The 18,785-nt window shown below is 47.3% G+C and overlaps 1 long non-coding RNA gene across 1 annotated transcript; it reads left to right on the top strand.

Moving 5' to 3' along the window:
- The first annotated feature begins 6,964 nt into the window (after positions 1–6,964).
- On the top strand, positions 6,965–13,874 carry LOC131905193 (uncharacterized). Its single transcript, XR_009377867.1, has 3 exons — positions 6,965–7,144; positions 12,138–12,236; positions 13,710–13,874. It is a non-coding gene; the product is annotated as an uncharacterized LOC131905193 (long non-coding RNA).
- The last annotated feature ends 4,911 nt before the right edge of the window (positions 13,875–18,785 follow it).

Below are 18,785 nucleotides of genomic sequence, written 5' to 3'. Positions count from 1 at the left end.
AAAAGGAGGAGGATGCAGATAACCCCCAAGTTATGATAGTTAGCCTTGCAGTATTTTCAGTGTACGATGGATGGATGAGGAAGTAATCCCATTGTAAGTTGAGGATCCTGTGTGGTTTCTTTTTCTTTGGTTCTCTGTGAGCAGTACACGGCATGATGCATGTGGACTTTGTGCCTGGCACATTGATGGGAGTTGGTGCCTGGGATGCAGATGGGGAGGATTAAGAAACCCAGCACGTGGATGCCACGGTCACTGTTTAGCGTGGCTTTTTGAACCCCAAGTTTCAGGATGACATGGGGAGAGGGAGTGACTGGGGCTTTGGGCTTTCCTGTCTCTGTCATGCTTAAGTCTAAGGCTTGGTGCAGGAAGGCACATCGCCATCTGGAGGCAGTGACTCAGGCCTCTGCATCTTGCAGAGATGCCTGGAAGTGTTGAGGAGCAGGAAGAGTGATGATACAGGCCAGGGGAGTGGGGAGGGAGGTGTGGTGGGTATCTGACCAGAGAAACCCCTCCAAACCCCTGCACCTCCCTCCCATACAGTGGTCCTCAGTGGGCTGCGACCCCTTTGGGGTTGAATTACCCTTTCACAGGAGCTGCATACCAGATATTTACATTATGATTCCTAACAGTAGCAAAATTACAGTTATGAAGTAGCAACAAAAATAATTTTGTGGTGGTGGTGGGGGTCACCAGAACATGAGGAACTGTATTAAAGGGTCACAGCGTTAGAAAGGTTGGGAACCACTGCTCCCATGGCACAGATCCCAGCCCCAGGAACAGTGGAACCAAACATTGGCATCCAGCATCCCTGAGTTTAAAGACAAGACCTCACAAGGGGAGGACTTTGGTCCAAGGTCATGCAGAAAATCCTGTCCACAATGGGCTGAGCACCAGGTTTCTTGTCCACTGCCTTTTCTGTCTTAGAAAGCCAGAGAAGAAGGAAGCTGGAGGCAGGTGCAATCCAGTTTCCCCTGGGGCCATCACCCCAGGCATCTCTGTGCATCTCTGTGCAGCACTTCCTTGGGAAGGACCTCATCAACCAAGTAGGCTAGACTAGCCTGAGCCAAAATTAAGGTTGCTGTGGCTCATTGTCAAGCAGCAGTGCAGAAATTCAGTTAAGTTCTTGTCCCTGAGCCCAGCCACAGCCCCCGAGTTTATCCCTTTCATTTAAAATCTCACCTAGAGCTTGGGAGGAAAAGCCGATTTCATTACAGCGCTCCATCTTGCGGGAGTCGTGCCCACACACCTGTCGGCTTGTGATTATTCTCTGTCTACAGGGCCCGTGGCTCCTCCGGCTCCTCCCACTGCCTGGGTCCTCAGGGCTGGCCACGGTGTGGCACAAAGTGCCTGCATTATTTACTTAACAATAAAGAGCCAGCTTGCGTGACCCAGTGGGAGAGTAAGTGGAGATTTTACTGTGAAATGATTAACCATAAAAACACAGATCACACCCGCTTCAGACAAGGGGAGGAAAGGGACCGAGATGGGAAGCTGCTGGCAGCGGTGTTATCACACAGGGTCGCTCTGCTTGTGTGACCACCACCCTTGTCAGGCTTCTGCCTGGAGAAGGCTGCCGGGGAGACCAGGACTAGCCTCTGTCCCTCTCGTGTGGAACCCCAGGCGTATCTCTGGACCAGTTTCCCTGTGTATCTGATGAGGGGACAGGAGGAGTGGATTCTTGCCTGGTACCAGTGGGAAGAGCATCTTAGTACCACCAGGCTAGGGCACGGACCACGGTGTGGGTGAGCTCTGGGGTCAGCCTCAGTCATGCCCTTTCTGTTCCTTCCCCCAGGAGGACAGGCAAATAACAGTAAAGAAAAGATGGGAGTCCTAAGAGAGGCGTGAACTCCACATCAGCACCGTAGGAAAACTCCATTTGTTCAGCCTGTCCTCCATAGAAACTGTTTAACTCTCATAACTGCCTAGTGGATTGCGTTCTGCCGGCACAGAGGGGGATCGCCCAGCAGGCGTCCGGCTCCCCAGGGAGCAGAAAGCGGCAAGCTTGTTTGCACCGCAGGGAGCCGCTTCCTGCTGGCTAACCTCGACCTGTGAGGCAACAGTTTCTCTGCTGTACCTACCACTTCTGCAGGGAGACCGGGATCACAGAGTGGGCTGCCCGGGTAGGACACGGGGAGAATCTTTCTAATTTGTTTTTCCCTTGGGTACTCTGCCTCCACTCCATATATTGCCCATTTCGGTTTCATTTAGGATTCTCTTTAGTCTGCAGTAATTAATCCCATTAGTAGTTAATAACCCTTTATATTAAACTTGCCTTGATTAAATTACTGTGTGATCCTGTCTTCTGACTATATCCTGACTGATACAGAATTTGTATTGGGGCCAGGTAAGCACACCTGTAATCTAGCACTCAGGAGGCTAAGGCAGGAGGATTGGGGGTTTGAAAGGCCAGCCTGGGCTACATTGTGAGACTCTGTCTCAAAAAAAGAAAAAAAATTAAAATATTCTACCAACCTACCAACAATACAGAACAGAACTGGAATTGGCCCAGGGAATAGCTCAGCCGAGGTGTGTTTGATTTTGTTGTGGTTATTGTTGATAGGGTCTTACCACGTTGCCTGGGTTGGCCTTGTCTTCAACAACCCTCTGTCTTCAGCCTCCTCAGAGCTTGGATCTAGGCATGCGCCACTGTGCCTACAAAGATTTTTTTTTTAACATAAAAATCATTCTCAACATCTCATAGGACATGCAAAAATAAAAGCCACAGGCCAAATTTGGCTCACCAGCCACAATTAGCCAATTCCTGGGGTGGAGTGACTGTCTGCCAGAGAGAAGAAAATGAGCACTGGGCTTTTCAGGGATTCCTGAGTGTGGCTGTGGGATGATGATAAATTCGGGCATCCGACACACCACTGTGGCTGCTAGTCAACATGGGGATACAAAGGCCAGGCGGTGGGGATGCAAAATGGCCAGGCAGCAGATGGAGTCTTAGTTCAAATTCATCACACTGAAAGCCAAGGCAGCAACTCTCTGATTTTCTGAAATGTCACTTGAATAGCTAAACACAAAACTGGGGCCTCACTGGAGCTTGATGGTCCATGGGGCGATGCCATGGTGGTAGGAAGCCTAAGTAGGCATCCCCAAGCTTCCTTTCTATTCCCAAGAACGTGGTAGATTAGATAATGCTCCCCGAGCAACGGGAGTTTGTAAAGATGAATGCTGATCTCAAAATTCAAAGAAGCTTGGAGCTGCCAAAGAGGGTTGCTTACCAACCTGATCAACTGAGGCTCAAGGGTCCAGGAAGACTGCTGTGAACGTGAGCAGGGGACGGTTGCCACGGTTCCTGTCTCAGACACACGGTCTTCACAGGGCAGCCTCGTTGGCGGCAGGTATTCTGCACACAACTGTTGAATTGCTAGTGTCTCTCTTACTCTGTTTTGTAAGTATGACAGGAGGCAGTTTGCTTCTGTCTGAAGGGGCCGATGACAGTGTATTGTCATAATGTCACCCAGACAGTGCATTGTCATAATGGCACCTAACGGGCCTGGGAAGATGGCTCAGTAAAGTACTTGATTTGCAATCACAAGGTATCGAATTTGATACCCAGCACCTGCATAAAACCAGTGGGAATTGTGCACAGCATGTGCTTATAATCCAGTACTGTGGATACCTGGGATCATTGGCTAGTCAGCCTACTTAATATGAGTTCTGGGTCAGTGAGAGACCCTGCCTCAAAAAAAAAATCAGGTAGCTATTGTCTGAAGAACCACCGCTGACTTGCCCTTGCCCTCTGCCCTTCCCTGACACCTATACCTACACACACACACACACACCACCACCACCACCACCACCACCACCACCACCACCACCACCTCAGGCCAAGTGACAGATCTCCCACTGTCTCTCAGCAACAGCACACACACAATCTGGAGATCTCTGATGTCTTGACCTTGTACAGAAAGTAACACTGGCCCACGGTGTTGATGACCTGGTATGGATTGGATTGGGTAAGAAGAAAATTGGGTAAGGGGTGGGAGGTAATTCCTCCATACACGTCCTGAGTCCACCGCCTCCATGCAGTTTCCATACAGTCAGCAATTTGTGGAGTTCCCTCAGGCAGAAAGATTGTTGTCTGCATCTCATGCTGCAGCAACAAAAGAGAGAGGGTGTTTGGCAAGCATTTTGGACCGGAGATGACGTCACAGCGCCTTTGAGTATGTCGCTTCCATTCAGCAGCCGCACATCCACCACCAGATTTGAGCGGAGGACAGAAGCAAAGTCCTATCACTTCGAGGCTGAGGTCAAACCACTCTGTCCCTTGGCCTTAGGATACAGTAGAGCCAATGATGCTCAATGTGTCTGGGGCAAAAAAGGATGCTGCTTGGAGCCACAGGCTAGCCCCAGTGGCAGAATCAGTGAAGATGTGTAGTGTTGGTAGTTAAACCATGCCCAGCATCTGGTGGCCTCTCCTGGCTCCCTCCAGTGTGGCACAATTCTGCAGGAGCAGAGAGTTAAGCTGTGAGGGTAGCCTAGAGGTTAGGGGTGTTGAGTTCTCCACGGACAGAGAAGAGTGTGGTTCTTTGCCCTGCCACTCACTAGCTGTGTGTCCTCAGGCAGTTCCTTGACCTCTGTGCCATGTTCCTTCTCTGTGGAGTGTTATCTGTAGGTTATAGGTCCATTTAGGGGAATGTCGTCATGAGGCCTCAGGTCACACAGGCCTTACTCTAAGTGCTAGACTCGATGGTCCTTGGGAAGGCCTGAGGAATGGGGACTGTTGCAATTTTCTCTTTCGGATGAGGACTCTGGGTACAGAGCAGCTGGGTTCCTTTCCTGAGGATTTAGTGGAAGAACTGCTCCTTGGCTCTAGAACGGATGGATACAGAATTTTTGATCTTAAACATTAGGCTGTAAGATGTCCACATAGAGCCTAGACGGGCCTCGGTGGGCCATCCCCAGCATCCCATAAACAAACAGCAGGCTCCTTGGCCTCACTCCCAGATATACTGTCAGAACTGTCAGGATCTTGGGTGGGAACTTCCACTTTAGACAGATCCCTTCCTTCCTCTTCTCATCCCCATGGGATTCCTCTGCAACCTGAACCCAGAGACAAGCTTAGGGAAAACAAAGGAATTGAAATGAAACAAACATTTCATTCTGATTTTATGGCTTTGTAGAAAGAGTGCCATGCCTGAGGCTCCAATTTAGGAAGCCAACAAGCTTGGGGACCAGACATGGGCCTCCTGAGGCCTGGTCATGCCTTGACTTTCCTGCCTGGTCCCCAACTCCCAGGACGCTGAGAGCATGACATTGGCTGCTGGTGTCCTCTGGCCATAGGATGAGCACTAAAGTCACTTGGGCTGGAGGCAGAATGTAGGCTCTGCTACTGTTCACGTGACATATGGATGCTGGTGTCACAACCTGGCACCTTCATTGTTAAGATGGGGCTGGTCACACCGGTAATGATGAAGCTTAGGGAGGTAGCAAATGTCATGCCACGTGGTCCGTGGATCCCTGTCCCCCACAGAAGGGTTAAATTATTGTATTTTTACCCTGTTCTAGTTTCTGAGTCTTCTGGGGGACCTGGGAGACTCACAGATGATTCTGAAGCCAGCCCTGGGTCTCAGAAGTGACCTCTGATGTCCTTTCCCAAGTCCAAGGCAACAGGACAAGGAGCTGAGGCAAGTAACTGTCACTCCAGGTGCTGACAGAGGGTGGAGAGTATAGGACTTGGTGAAGGAATTCGGGGTAGATCAGGCTGGCCTTAAATTCTCTCTCTATGCAGTTTTGCTGGCCTCAGATCTACTGTGTAGCCCAGGCTGGTGTCCTCTGGCCATAGGATGGGCACTAGAGTCACTTTGACTGGAGGCTGAATGTAGGCTCTGCTATGACTCATATGACACAACGATGCTGGTATCACAACCCCTCTGAGCCCTGGCTCCTTCGTTGTTAAAAGGGAGCTGGTAATCCTGGTAATGGTGAGGTTAGGGGGTGTGGTCGCAAATGCCATGCTAAGATCCAACCCACGATCTTCCTACCTCAGCCTCCTGAGCACGGGGATTATAGGTGTCTGCAGTCACCTTCACACATGCAGTCAGCTGTCACCCAGCACCGCTTGCTTCGAGACGATTACGAAAGCAACATTCCCCTCCGTGGAAAGCAGTGAAATTGTAAAGGCACAGCGGCTGTCACCCCGAGCCTTAGGGATGAGCCTTGAAGCACTGTGGCCCACTTCCTGCCATGGTGCCTTCTGTGCACACCATGTCCTGTCTGCCTCTGTCTGTCTGTCTGTTCGTCTGTCCGTCTGTCTCTCTCTGTCAGTCATCCAAGCTGGCAAAAGTGGCTTTGAAGATTTTTCACTAAATGTTGAACTTCTCCCGGGATGGTCTGCCTTAGAAGCCATGAGGTCTCTGAAATTCTCTGGTGGGGATCAGGGGCATCTTTAAGGCATGAACAGCAGGCCGGCGAGATAGCTCAACTGGTAAAGATGGTGGTTGACTCTGCCACCAGAATCCACGCTGTGGAAGGAGAGGACTGACTCCCGCGAGTCGTCCTCTGAGTTCCACACATATGACTTTGCATGCATGTGTGCATACCTCCCCCGACTCTAAGTGAACGCATGTTAAAAATAAAAGAGAGAAACGAAGAGCCGTCAAGCAGAGAGGTGGGAACAAGGGACTTGAAAGGCCGGCAGGGCCGCTCCTGAAGAACTTGTTACGGTATCTTGATGCAGTGGGTGGAGAACAGAGAGATACGGCTGGAAATTTCATCCTGCCCATGTGCTGACCTGTGATTATTTAATGATGAACAGCAGCAGGGGGGATTTGCCCAAGCAATGCTGGGGAAGCCAGCTGCTGCCAGCGTGTGTATGCATGCACATATGTAGCCACACGTGCATATATACGCACATCGCCATGTGTGTGATTTGACAGGTGCCATCTCTGATGCAAGTTCAAGCTCTGAGTCCCCTTGTGCTTTTCCACTAACATTTGCCTCACCTTCTAGGGAAGGATAAGAGGGAGCTGAGGCTGCCTTCCCAGGCACTGGTCATGGGTAGGAGGCTGGGGTCCCAGCGTCTGGAAATGCATGCAGTCATCGTAAATGACCACCAGCACAGGCCACACACGCTGTAAACCAGGCACTGTCCTGGATTTTCCATGAAGGAGCTTTTTCCTTCCATGCTCTACAGGTGAGAAAACAGACTACTCTGCACACTTGCTGTGGGGTAGACAAGGACCATTCTGGTTTGGATGGGAGTGGCCCCCACCGGCATGTCTGTTTGAACACTTGACCCCCAGCTGGTAGCATGTTTTGAGGGGTTATGGTACTTTTAGGAGGTGGGGCCTCAGTGGAGGAAGTGAGTCACTGGAGGGCAGGACTTAAGGTGCACAGTCCAGCCCCATTTCCTGTTCCAGGTGTGCCCAGATGTGAGGGGTCAGCCATACTTCTCCCGACACTGCTGACAGTTCCTTCCATCCTCACTGCAGTGAGTCCTCTCCAGCTGTGAGCAAAACATAAAACAAAAAACAACAACAACAAAAAAAACAAACCGAGAGCTTCCCCCTCCCACCTGCTTCTTGTCAGTCTTCGATCTTAGCAGTAAGGAGAGCAACCGACAGGGAGAAAACTAAAACCCCTAACACCCAACTTCCATGTCTTTCCAAGTCAGGAGGGAAGGGCAGGTTGACGAACCCAGTGCTCTGGTTATCAACCCATCCTCCAGAGAAGAGACCGAGGCTCAGAGAAGCAGAAATGCTTCAAGTCCTTTCCACAAATGGTGCTGGAATTGTCACATGTCCACAGGCAAAAAGGGAATCTCCATCTAAGTGTCAGACTTTATGCAAAAGTCGAACAAGATTGCTCACAGATCTGGATGTAAAACAATGGCTCAACTTCCAAAAGCGCAGGCAGGAGAGAGCCTCTCCCGACTTGGGTTTAGACAGAGAGCTTTTACACACGGCACCAAACAACAAGATCCATAAAACACAACGGAATAAAACAATGATAAATTACACTTCAAGATGATTTCTTTTTTTTCTGTGTAAAAAGCGTTATTAAGGGAACACGGAGATAAGCCACAGACTGGGATAAAAAATCTGAGATTACATATCCAGTAAAGGATTTCTGTTTGAAATATGCAAAGAGATTTTAAAAATCAGTAGGGAAAAGATATAACTGGAAAATATGGACTCAGAGAGACACACAGGAATACAAAGGAGTGGCGAATAAGTGGTAAATAGAAAGCTGCTCCCACCACTGCCGATAGGGAAATGTGCATTGAAGCTGCAGTGGGTGTAATGTGAGCTGGTCAGAATGGCTAAAGAAGAGTTCCTGACAGTAATGTGTGCTGTCAGGGAGATGGGGCAACTGTTGAGGGTGTAGGAGCATCTCTCAGTCATTGTGGGAGGGGAAGAAAAAGGGGACAGTCATTCTGTGGCATGCTTTGGCCACTCCTTAGGAAGAAGTTCCATTCTGTTATCTGTCTATCTATCTGTCTATCTATCTATCTATCTATCTATCTATCTATCTATCTATCTATCTATCTATCTATCTATCTATTTTGAGACAGAACCTCAGGTCTCATTGTGTAGCCTTGGCTGGTCTAGACTTGCTATGTAGACCAGGCTGGCCTTAAACTCACAGAGATCCGCCTGCTTCTGCCTCCTGAGTGCTGGGATTAAAGGTGTGTGCCACCATGCCTGACCTCAGGACCTCAAGATCCATTCTTTTTTTTTTTTTTTTTTTTTTTTGAGACAGGGGTTCTCTTTGTAGTTTTGGTGCCTGTCCTGGATCTCGCTCTGTAGACCAGGATGGCCTCGAACTCACAGAGATCCGCCTGGCTCTGCCTCCCGAGTGCTGGGATTAAAGGCTTGAGCCACCACTGCTCGTCAAGATGCATTCGTAATGGTTAAATCTACTCAAGTGCCTTGAATTCAAATGCTTGTATGAGAGACTGACAAATAACAATACAATGATGTGTTACTCAGTAATCAAAAGAAACATGCTATTTATGCATTTTTTCCCACAAAGGGAGTAAGAAGTAGTTTGTTCTGAACTAAATATGAATGTCCATGGGCTAGAAACAAGGATTGGTGGCCCAAGCCACACACTCCACTATGGAAGAGGCCACACAATAGTCACGACTTCTAAGCAGTCAATCTGCTGTGGTGATATTTTGTGTACCCTAATAAAATTTCCTGAAGGTCAGAGAACAGAACAAGTCACTAGATTAAACACAGAAGCCAGGCAGTGGTGGCATACACCTTTAATCCCAGCACTTGTGATCTCATGCCTTTGCTTGAGAAGCACACAAATCTTTTGTCCCAGAAAGTAATATGGTAGGGCAGAGAAAGGTATACAAGGTGTGGGAAAACAGGAACTGAAGGCTCTTTTTGGTGGAGGCCTTTCATGTGAGGACTCAGAGGCTTTCAGTCTGAGGATTCATGGAAACAGGATCGGCTGAGGAGTTGGCGAGGTGAGGCTGGCTGTGGCTTACTCTGCTTCTCTGATCTGTCAGGGCGCATCCCAATATCTGGTACCGGGTTTTTTTTTTTTTATTATAAGACCATTTAAGATTCAAACAACACTCTGCAGATTCTTAAACACTGAGGTGGCCTTTTAGGGGACCCAGAGTTCACAGTTCCTCTTGTTCAAGCATCAGAGTTTGTGCATGCAGAGGCCAAATGTTTTATGGCACATGGCGAAAGGAAGGTTCCCGCCTAGGATCTGAGGAGGATGAGGCTGAGCAGGCGAGAAAGCAGTTTTTTAGCAGTAGAGATGTGGGGTTTTAGCTGAGTTACAAGGCAGATAAATCTCACTAGCGTGAGGCTGAGAACAGGAGCTGGTTTCAAAGTGTTGCTATGTGATTCCTCCAAGATATCTTTTATTGTTTTGAGAATTTCATACATGAGTAATGTATTTACATCATTTCTACCCTTCCCTCCAATTCCTCCTATGCACCCCTTCACATTCATGACCTCTGATTCTCTAATTATTATTGTTACACACACACACACATACACACACACACACACACACACACACACACACACACACACACACCCCACCCCACTGAGTCCATTTAGTATGGCTTACATGAGTTTAACCCTGGCCTCTTGGGACTGGATAAACTAGTTTGAAGCTGGTGTCTGGAGAAGACTGATTCTTCCCCTCTTAGCAGTCATTGATTGCCTGTAGCTCTTCGTCTGGGGATGGGTCCTTGTGCAATATCCCACATCCACATAGACACGTGCCCTGATGTGGCCATCATGGAGGTCTTCTGTTGCTGCGTTTTCCTGGGCACAGCTTCCCTGTCATGTCTAGAAGACACGGACTAGCAGCAGGTTCCTGGCCCTCTGGCTCTCAGTCTTCCTGACCCCCCTCTTCCACGTTGTTCCTCGAGCCTTAAGTGGAGGGGGCTGCATTGTCAACTGGGACACAGTCACTCACTTGTTGAGTTTTGACGAATTTCTGTGGATTTCTGTGATCGTCTCCACCTGCTTCAAAAAGAGGTTTCTTCAGGGAGGGCTGAGAACTGCACTGGCCTGGCTGGGGCTCACGTGACGCCCTTCAGAGCTCAGTTTTGAAAAGATGAAACTAAAGTGACTAGAAGGAGACTAAGAGGGAAGCGGTTTGGTGTGGGAGAGGTTCTGAGTAGGAGGGACAGAGAGGGTGGGGTTCGTTGGGGCCCAAAGAACTGTTCTTTATCCTGAGGGTGATGGTTATCACAAATGTATACAAGTGTCAAAATACCTGGATCTGGACACTCTAAGAGTCAATTTTACCGCTCAGTGGAAATGAAATACTCTACACAAGACAAATTCTGTTCCTGGGAGTACTCGGCTAGAAGAGGCAGAGCTGTGGTCAGCCAGGTCCTGCTAGCTTCCAAGTCCAAGAACATAATCACTACACTCTGGCCTCTGAAGCTCCACATCCTTGGTTCCAGAAGTTTCCAGCCATGGGGCTGGAGCTGCCACCTGGAGCAGAGAGAGACTGGAAAGTGACATCAGGGGAGATGGGCGAGTCTTGGAAAATCTGCCTGTATCGTCTTCGCAAATGTCAGTAACGCTGATGACTACAAGCTGTAAACGCCTCGGACTGCATGCGCTGGCTCCTGGCTCCTCTGTGCTCCAAAGGCCACTCAGTGTAGCCGGAGCTCTTGGGGGCTTCCTCCTGACTGCTGCTGCTGGCATTTCAAACTTGCCTGGGGGCTGAGAGGACAAATTGGTGGAGCTTTGCAGGGCAGTTTGACTCCAGTATTAAGAGCCTGGATCTCTGGAGAGGCATTTCCTGGAAAGGGCAAAATAACTCTGTTTCTGGGCAGTCAGGACATTCTTCCTCTGGCCGGTTGCCCTGAATACATGCTGCCTGGGGGCTGCTCGATCTGAGGATCTCTGTGCCCCCATCGACACTGCTGTGCTGCGCATGAGCTCATATCGATTCACCAGGGAGCCTCTGGGGAGGGCAGGGAGGCCCATGTACAGAGAACGCTGAAGCTCAAAGGCGAGGCGACTGTGCCAGGCCAACACCCAACGTAGGGCAGAGTCAAAGTAGGATTTAGGTCTGGGTCTGCTGGGTTGCAGGGACTGCAGCAGGTCACGCGGGCTAGCTAGGCCCTGGATGCTGGAGGCCACAAGAGGAGAGAACTCATTTTGGCTGGTGTACTTCAGGTCTTTGCTCCAGTTGTTAGAGCCTTAAGAAAACTGACTGCTGTGTCTAAAATGTCAGCTTCTAGCCAGGCGTTGAGGCTCACACCTCTAAGTCCAGGACATGGGGGCGGGGGCGGGGGGGGGGGGGAAGTGGGGGCTGAGGGCAGAGGCCAAGACTGGGATGTGTAATGAGTTCTAGGCCAATTGGCATTCATAGTGTGACTTGGTCAAAACAGCGGAGTAGAGGAAATGCAGTAGATAAGGTCCTATCCTCACTCTTTGGTCTATGTACCGTTACGTCACACGCATCAGCATGTCACAGCATCTGGCACCTTATGTCTTCGTCAGCCTCTGAGGTCTGCCAGGCTCGCCTTGCTCCGGGCCATGTGTCTTCTGGCTTCGGCTCTAAGCAAGTGCTCTGTAAACACTTGGATGAACAAACAAATGAACCAGATGCTCTGCTCTCTCATTGGTCCTTCCCTCCCTCCCTCCCTCCTTCCCTCCCTCCCTCCCTCCCTCCCTCCCTCCCTCCAGGTAACTGCCATCATCCCATTTTGCAAATGAAGGAAGTGAGGGTGGAGAAGGAACCTGTTTTGCCGAGGCTACCCTGGTTGCTGAGGCTACCCAGATAAGGTGAGGCCGTACCTCTCACCTCAGAACTCTCTCCTCTGACTGTGTATCAGGACTGATCTGATCAGGGGTCACCATGTGCTGAGGACAGAGTGGAATCCTGGGATGCAGCCCAGGGTAGAAGTTGTTCTCAGGCTTCTGGTCTTCTTGGCCTGGTGGTGGGAGGGCTGGGTGTGTACATACGCAAACCCGGGCAGGGGGTGGGAGTTGTATGTAAAGATCTCCTCTATCCCCTCTCCCCAGGGGTGGGAGAGGAAGAGATGATCAGCATCCCGAAGCTCATTTGCTCTAATTTCATGATTCTTTAGGTCTTTTTTCTTGCTTGACAAGTATAGATTGGGAGATAATCGGAAGATCAATCTTTCTCTTTCTCCAAGTTCGCCAGCCTCACTGCTCATCTGGGTTGACAATGTCCATGGGCGCTGATGGATGGCTCCCACCGTTGGTGCTTACAGATGCTTTCTGGGATGGAGGTGGGGCTAGGGGCTTCTTCTTCCCCAGGCCTGGGGAGAGCATCTCGGGGAGCAGTTGTGGACCTTGCAAGGCTGCAGGAGGTGATACTCTGGACTACATCCATGTCATTTCGGGACATAAGTGGGTGCTTTCAGGACCTCTACCTTTTCACACCTTTCTCTTTGCCCTGGGACCCTGGGGCCCTCTCTGCCACCTGTGAATAGACGGCTGGTTGTGTGAGAACATTGATTTGTAGGTGTGCGGTTTCAGATAGACCTGAGGAGAACCTGTCTTAGAACTCAGGCTGGGGACATTCTGGCTTGCACACTTATGTTCCCTTCTGAGCCCTGTCCACCCCCCCCTTTTTTTTTTTTTAGCCTGATTGACATCTAAGAAGTGTCTAAGGGAACACAGGGCCAAGAAGTGTCCCTGGAAACATATGAATCACTCACTATAGTGACTGGGGGTTTGGGGTGGATGAGCAGATCATGTGGGCGAGACAGTGAAATGAAAGACAGAGGAGGGACCTGGGTAATGGGAGGGTGCAGGACCTGAGTTGTACAAGGATCGAAACATTTAACTAAGCACAAGAAAGTGAACGGACGAGTGAGTATAAGTGTGTTAATTTCTCTCTGCTCTGGGCTGTGGCTTGATATGACTAGCTGCTAAGTTCCTGCCTCGACTTCTCAACAATCATGGACTGAAAGTTGAAGTAAACCTCTTTCTCTCTTCAGGGCATCTGGTCACAGCAGCAGAAATGCAGCCACAATGGGACCCTATGTATACTGAGCTCCTTTACTGCTCAGGCTAACCCTGTGGGATGGGATACCAGTGGGGTGCATGCCACTTACTGAGGTCACTCAGGCATCTGGTTCCAAAGCCTGTGTTGTTCTTGAAGATGAACTAGACTTCTGGCAATTGTTGCTCTGTTGGACTTTAGCATGCACAGCCTCACTTTTCTGATTTTTCTAATAGAAATGAAAAGTATTTTGATGAAGTGTCTAAGTTTTTATTACTCTGTAGGTGTCAAATACAGTGCATACAAGAAAAACGCCACTTCAGGTTGCCTGTCGGCACTTTCTGAGAATGCAGAAAACTTAGGATTTCTCACCAGAGAACCAAACCAAGAGGCAAGCAGACCTATTCTCGGTTGTATAACATCGAAGTCTCCTCTCTCTGGACCTCCGTTTCCTCATGTGAGTAGCAGGGATCACAGTCCACATGTGACAGGGACTGGCCCAACCTTGGGACATGGTGGCCTCCCCGCTGGTTCCCTGGCAGTGCCTTGCCCACCCCACCACATTTAAGAGCAAAGCATTTGCTATCTGTGGCATTCCTCTGCCCTCAGCCCAGAGAGGTTGTAGAGTCTCACCTCACCTAGAGTATTTCAGGGCCAAAGCAGATGCAGCCTCCTTCATAAAAACTGGGTGTCGGCCAGGTGAGGACTCATAGGTTCTAAAGCTCTTAGCAGGACCAGACAAAATCACACGTGATGACATGGGTGACCCATGCAGAGGGGCCGACACCTGGCTCTCCTCACTGACTCCCACCACACATAACTGTTTCTGACATAATGAGACCCAGGCTTGGAAAGGTTGGCACTGCCTTTAGTTACACTGGAGGGAGAGGCCAAGCAGAGCTGGGGGGGGGGCTGCCATTGTCCCCGCCTCTCCCTCTCCACTCCTGACTTGTGAGTTCTTAGGGATCAGAGCCCATAACTGCCCACTTCTGGTCAGTACCAGCAAGGTACCATGGCCTAGCCTGGAAGATGGGGAGGGAAGAGGGGGCCTTGGCTTACAGGATTCCATGAAAGGAAGATTCTCAGACTGGGTACAGGGAAGCCAAATTCTGCCTAGATTCAGCTTCCACTTACCAGGATAACTTTGGACACATCACCCTTTCTCCCTGTGCCTCAGTTTCTCCACCTATAAAGCCTATATTCCTTGCATTTCTAGTTGAATTCTATGGTCTCTACTTGTGCTGGAAGCTGACACCCTCTCTTCCCCCACATTTAATTCTCCAGAACCTCTAAGAGCAGGCTCGTCAGCCTCACCTCATCCCTCTGGAACATTCTCCATTCATCTCCAAAGGCGACAGGGCATGTACTCCTGGGACTCTCACTCCAGGGCATGCTTACCCCTGGGATGTGCACTGTGACAAAGGGGTGTGAATAAGCAGATAAAAACATTCCTCTCCCCCATGGCAAATACAGAGCATCTTTATTAATCCAAGATATATTTATATCTATATATCTATATCACTTACACTTATCCATTTCTATATCATTTCTATATATTTATATATCATTTATAATTTATATCTATATTGTCTATATCTATACCACCTCTATCATCTTTATCTATATCATCTTTAGCTCTTTCATACACATGTATCATCTCACAGGATTCCATGAATTGTAAAGATAAATGCTGAAGTTCAAATGGCCTTTCACTAGTATCAGGCTTATTGGTATCTGCCCCACCCATCCATGGAGAAGAAGGGATTGTATGAGAGAAAGTTCTGGAAGCACAGGGATGGGAGGGCTTATGGGAGGGCTCTACTAACACAGCAGCTAAAATCCCTTGTACTTGTTAATTCTCTCTCCCATGGTTGCATTAAGCCTGTACCCTTCTCATTATTGGCTCTCCTGATCCATGAATATGGTATGCCTTTCTTCTGGGTCAGGTCTTTGATTTCCTTCATCACTTTTGTTGTTGTGTTTGGCATGGAGATCCTGTACATATTTTTAAAAAAGATTGACACAAGGATTTCTAACTTTTAGAGATATTCTCACCAGTCTTTCTTTTAAAATTCTGATTTCCAGTAAGTCATTATAGTCCACAGAGAGTTTTGTGTGATGAGCCTGTCGCCTATGGCTCTGACAGAATTTCTTAGTTCTAGGAGCTATTTTCACAGATGACTTGACATTTCCTAGATGGACAGTTATGTCACCTGGCAATAATGGCAGTTTATTTCCTCAGTGCTAGTGTTATTGTTTTTTTTTTTTTTTTGCCACCCAAGATCTTTTGTGCTTCCATATGAATTTGAAGATTTTTTGCTCTATTTCTATGAAGAATGTCACTGGAATTTTGATAGGGACTGCAATCAAATCTATAGATTGCTTTTAGTAAGATAGCCATTTTCACAATATTGATTCTGCCACTCATGGGTATGGGAGGTCTTTCCATCTTCTGGTGTCTTTCTACGAAGAAGAAATCAGGGAAATATTTCCATTCATAATAGTCTAAAACATACCCTGGAATAAACCTAGCTAAGGACATGAAAGGCCTCTGTAATACAAACTTTAAAATACTGAAGAAACAAACAAATAAAAAATCCCTATTTTGTTGTGGAATATTAGTTTAAGATGTGTTACATTTGTTTATGCTGTGAAATATTTGTTTAATGATATAAACATGTGTTGCATTCTTTTATGTTTAACTCTGTAGAGCTGTGTTACTTGGCCTGTCTAAACACCTGATTGGTCTAATAAAGAGCTGAACAGGCAATAGCTAGACAAGATAAAGGATAGGTGGGGCTGGTGTGCAGAGAGAATAAATAGAAGGAGAAATCTGGGCTTAAGAGAAGAGAGAAGAGGGAGGAGCGAGAAAAAGGAGGAGAGGAGGACTTCAGGGGCCGGCCACCCAGCCACACAACCAGCCATGGAGTGAGAAAGAAAGAAAGGTATATACAATAGAGAAAGGTAAAGAGCCCAGAGGCAAAATATAGAAGAAGAGAAAAAGGTTAAGTTAGACAAGTTGGCTGGAATCAAGCCAAGCTAAGGCCGAGCATTCATAAGTAAGAATAAGTCTCCGTGTATTTATTTGGGAGCTGAGTGGTAGGTCCTGAAAGAATAAAAAACAGACAAACAAACAAACAAACAACTGCATGTAATAGTTGGTCTTTTTGTATAGTTACGGGTAAGAATAGTGAGGTAGTGAGGGTGGCCATCTTTATTTACTCACCAGTTTGGCAGAAATGCCTTCAGTGTTTTTCTATAAACAGTGATGGTAGCTCCATTTTCCCTTTTTGCTTTTTTTTTCATGACAAGGTTTCTCTGTACAGCCCTGGCTGTCCTGGAACTCACTCTGCAGATCAGGCTGGCATTGAGCTCACAAGAGATCCACCTGCCTCTGCCTCCTCAGTAATTTTTCTTTTTTAAATTACATTTGTGTGTGTGTGTGTGTGTGTGTGTGTGTGTGTGTGTGTGTGTGTGTATACAACCTGAAGCAGCTGCTTCTCTCCTTGCACAGTGGGAGTCCTCAGGATTGAACTCAGGTTGGCAGGCCTGGCAGCAAACACCCTCACCTGCTGCACCGTCTCCCCAGCCACAGCTCTAAGTTTTCTATAGGTGCTTATCACCAAGTTCATTCTATTCATAGTTTGTTGAGAATTTAAAAAATGATTATGAGAAAATATTTAATAAATTATTAGTATTGTTCTACATTTTGGAGCTGGATATTGAAATAGGGCTTTTTGTATACTAGGCAAGCACTCTACCACTGATCTATAGCCCAGTCCTGGAAAACATTGTCAAATGTCTTTCCTATATCCATGGATCTATACTCATGCATTTTTCTCCTGTGGATGCTGTTAGGATGCTACACTGGTTCATTCTTAAGTTTCAATAAGTTCTCACATTACTGAAATAAATTTGCCCATGACAAATTATTCGGACTAAATATTTTGCATTTAGTTCAGTGCTGTTTCTTTGAGAACTTTTACACATATGTTCACAAAGAATATTAATATTTAGTTTTCATTTCTTTTCTTTTGATTTTTTTGAGACAGAGTATTGCTATGTTCAGCTTGGCCTTGAATTCATCAGCCTCCTGCCTCAGCTTCCTGAGTGCTAGGATTAGAGACGTGTGCCACCATGCCTGAAGTAGCTTTTACATACATATATATATATATATATATATATATATATATGTGTGTGTGTGTGTGTGTGTGTGTGTGTGTGTGTGTGTGTAATATATATATATATATGTATATATATATATGGCTAGCTTTTTTTCTCATGGTAATATTGACCCATAAAGTATGCCAGGAAGTCTTTACTCCCTTCTAAATTCTGGAATTGGTATTATTCTGTCCCTTCGATGTTGGTAGAATTTGCCAGTAAAACCGTCTGTTCCTGGAACTTTCCTTTTTGGGAGTTTTTTTTCCAACTCTTAAATTTAATTTCTTAATAGCTGTAGGGCTACTCAGGTCATCAATTTCTTCTTGAGTGAACTTAGTTACTCTGTTTCTTTCAAGGACTTGGTCCATTTCATTGAAGTTGTCAGATTTATGGGTTTGGAATTATTCATAGTACATATTTATTCTCATTTAGTATCTGTAGGGCCAAGAGTGATTTCATTGATGATGTTGATAATTCTGTTGTCTCTTTTTTTCTTGGTAGGTCTGGGCTGAAGTATATCAATGTTATTGATACTTTCAGTGTGCAAACACATGGTTGTGTTTTTTCCCCTATGGTTTTTGTGTTTCCAATTTCATCTCTTCATCATCCCCATCTTCCTGCTCTCATTGCTTTATTTTGCTCTTCGTTTTCAGCTTTCTTGCTGCAAGAGTGTAGATTATTGGTTTGAGACCTTTCTCCCATAACACAGAATACCCTATACACACAGCTGTATTCTGTGCTTAATTTTACTTTACTTTTAAAACTTTGTTTTTTTCTGAGGCAGGGCCTTGCTATGTAGCCTAGGCTGGCCTTGAACTTGCAATCCTCCTGCCTCAGCCTCCCGAGTGCTGGGACCACCGGTGTGTGTCACCATTCCCAGCCTTAATCCTACTTTTGCTAAATTAAAAATGATTTTGAAACTTACCTTTAGATAACAATTTTTTTGAGACAGGATCTCATTATGAAGCGTAGCCTAAGCTGAGGCTAATAGAATTTTCCTGCCCCTGCTTCCTATGAGCTGTGATTGCAGGCATGGGACACCACACCCAGCTAGGGTCCTCAGTGATCTGTAGGTTAGGAACTAGGTTGCTTACCTTCCCACTATTTGAAACTCATCATCTTTTTAATTAAAAATTTTCATTTATTTATTTGTGTGCGTGTGTGTGTGTGTGTGTGTGTGTGTGTGTGTGTGTGTG

The sequence above is a fragment of the Peromyscus eremicus genome, chromosome 2 (genome assembly GCF_949786415.1).
Source record: "Peromyscus eremicus chromosome 2, PerEre_H2_v1, whole genome shotgun sequence".
NCBI lineage: Eukaryota > Metazoa > Chordata > Mammalia > Rodentia > Cricetidae > Peromyscus > Peromyscus eremicus.
This window is presented reverse-complemented; position numbering and strand designations above follow the sequence as displayed.